This window comes from Terrapene carolina, unplaced genomic scaffold (genome assembly GCF_002925995.2).
Source record: "Terrapene carolina triunguis isolate 2854851 unplaced genomic scaffold, T_m_triunguis-2.0 Scaffold28636, whole genome shotgun sequence".
In the NCBI taxonomy this organism is placed as follows: Eukaryota; Metazoa; Chordata; order Testudines; family Emydidae; genus Terrapene; species Terrapene triunguis.
In genome coordinates, this window is record NW_020692987.1 from 3975 (window position 1) to 6647 (window position 2673).

General features: G+C 47.4%; 1 non-coding gene across 1 annotated transcript; it reads right to left on the reverse strand.

Moving 5' to 3' along the window:
- Positions 1–369: 369 nt before the first annotated feature.
- On the reverse strand, positions 370–441 carry TRNAC-GCA. Its single transcript has one exon. It is a non-coding gene; the product is annotated as a tRNA-Cys (tRNA).
- Between the last annotated feature and the right edge of the window lie 2232 nt (positions 442–2673).

Genomic DNA, 2673 nt, shown 5'->3' on the forward strand with positions numbered 1-2673 from the left:
GTAACAGGTAGTTATTTTACCAGCTGTACAATAGACTGTGTCTGCATCTCAGCTTTGATTAATCCTCGCTTTTACTTTATTTGGATTATGGTACTTTCACAGTACTCTGCCTCATTCTAACATTTGGTCACAGATTGAATATGGGGAGGAATGGACTAATTTGGATTACATTTGGTAAGAAAACATAAACTACAGACTCAGAGGATTGGAACTGATTTCAGCTGATAGATGCGTGTGCTAAGTTTTTATACATTTGAACAGGGAAAATGTTGAGTGTTTAAATTCCTTTCAAACATACCCATTCAGTGGAACTCCTGAACATACTGGAGATGGATATGAAAATATATTTTAATTTAATAAAAACTGTTAAGGGAGCACCTGGATTTGAACCAGAGACCTCTTGATCTGCAGTCAAATGCTGTGCCGCTGAGCTATACTCCCTCTGATAATAGAATATTGGAGCCAGTGATCTTGAGGATTATGAAGGACACACCCACTTTCAAAGAGTTTCTGTTATATTCCCAGGCCATGGGTGATTTTAAAATTAGGGTTATATTAAAGTTTATAAATGCATATAAACACCACAGTTTGCCCAATCCCCACACCTGCTCAGTCTCACCAGAGCACAACTACTTTTCTGGGACCACACCCTGCTCCCCAGTCCTGTGCCCAGGACCCCAATAAATCTTAATCTGCCTGTGCCCTGGTATCAAAAAGGTTGATAAACCCTGTTCTAGAGAATGGCTCCTCCTGAGTGCTGAGGGGAGAGCTCCTGAGAGGTGTAGGGGGAGGAGAGAGAGAGGTGGAGGCAGCTGGTCTCACCCCTCTTATCCCAGACTAAATGTGGGTTTCTTATAGCTTAATTGCCTTCCAAGGTGATATCAGCTAAACTGAGAACAGGCCCCACTTCTACCAGAATGAGGGCTTCTCTACATTTACTGGGGGATCTACGAGTGGTGATCGATGCATCGGCGGTCGATTTAATGGGTCTAGTGAATTCTGTACTCCACTGGATCGAGAAGAGTAGGGGGAATCGATGGGATAGCCTCTCCAGTCGACGTTGCATAGTGTGGACCCCGCGGTAAGTAGATCTAAGCTACATCGATTTGCGTTATGCTATTCACATAACTCAAATTGTGTAGCTTAGATCAAATTTCTCCTGTAGTGTAGACAAGGCCTTAGTGTCCCCATGGGGCGTTCTACTGGTATAAATACAGCAGTGTCAATGGACTCCCTTATGGCATGTCTACACTTACCAGGGATTGATGCTGTTGTAATCGATGCAGCAGGGGTTAATTTAATGGGTCACTGCTACATCGACCACAGAGCACTCTCCGGTTGACTCTGGTACTCCACCGGAACAAGAGGAGTAAGGTAAGTCAATGGGAGAGCGTCTCCCAGGGAAAGATTTTGCTGTCCATGGTTCTGTGCAAAGGAAATTGTTTCTCTGTGTGAAAAGAAACACCCATATGGTGGGACAATACCCTAAGGAATGAGGGTGAAGGACTCTGGCTGAGAACTGAATTAACTCCACTCACTTGGGTTTGAAACATTTGTTTTTTCCAAGCACATAGTGGGAAATGGGATATTAATTCAGACCCAGGGGGCAGGGCTGAGGCCTCATGACCTTGATCCCAGGTCAAGGGAGAGAGGCAAAGCCCAGAGATGCCTTTAGTCTCAGGCTGGGGTCTCCTGAGTGGTGGAAATGTCCCTTGTTCACTGCTGAGCTCATGGGATCTTTCTGCTCCAAAGGCTCCAGAGTCCCGGGGGTTGGAAGGGGGTCACTGCACAACCTGCAATGCCAGGGAGGACCAGCAAAAGGAGAGGAAAGAAACAGAGAAAACACCTCTTCTCTCTCCCCTCCCCCTCCCAGCAAGAAATGGTATCAATGGGGCAACTCCCCACCATGAACAGCAGAGAAAACACAGAGATGTTTGCCTGCACACTGAGCAGGGACAGACTTGTGACATCATGTCCCAGTGACAGCAAAGAGCCACCAGTGATGGATTATGGGCTACTGTGATTTTCTTCCCAGATTCTGGAATAATTTGCAGCAGTGAGACCTGGCATCAAAAGTTTGGCTTTCCCATTGAGGAATCAGACACCAGTCTCCTACGGGACAGGCAGGAACACTCACCCCTATGCTAACGAGGAAGAAATTAGGAGCTGCTTTTGCACAGTCACTGAGGAGAATCAGACAGGGGAGCTCCTCAATGAGCTGTGGCTGCCACGGACCCAGCTGGGACAGGGGTTGGTCTGGGATCAGGACGGGGGGTTTACAGCAGAGAAAAGGGCCAGACTGAGGGGGGGGTGGAGGTTGTCCCAGGATATCTGGGGGCTTTTCCAGCATGTTGGGAGGTGGCAGTGGGGTCAGAGCTGGGACCTAGGAAGGGGGTTTGTCACTGGGTTAAAATTCATCTGCAAAAAATTCTCCCTTTGCTCCAGCAAAAGATTCTACTTTATCCCTTAACAATCCCCCCGCCCCCAAATGTTTTTAAGGTCAGGCTTGACAAAGCCCTGGCTGGGATGATTTAGTTGGGAATTGGTCCTGCTTTGAGCAGGGGGGGGTTGGACTAGATGACCTCCTCAGGTCCCTTCCAACCCTGATATTCTATGATTCTATGGTGGGGCGGCTTTGCCTAAATGACCAGTTTTGGCTGGTGTTGGGTTACA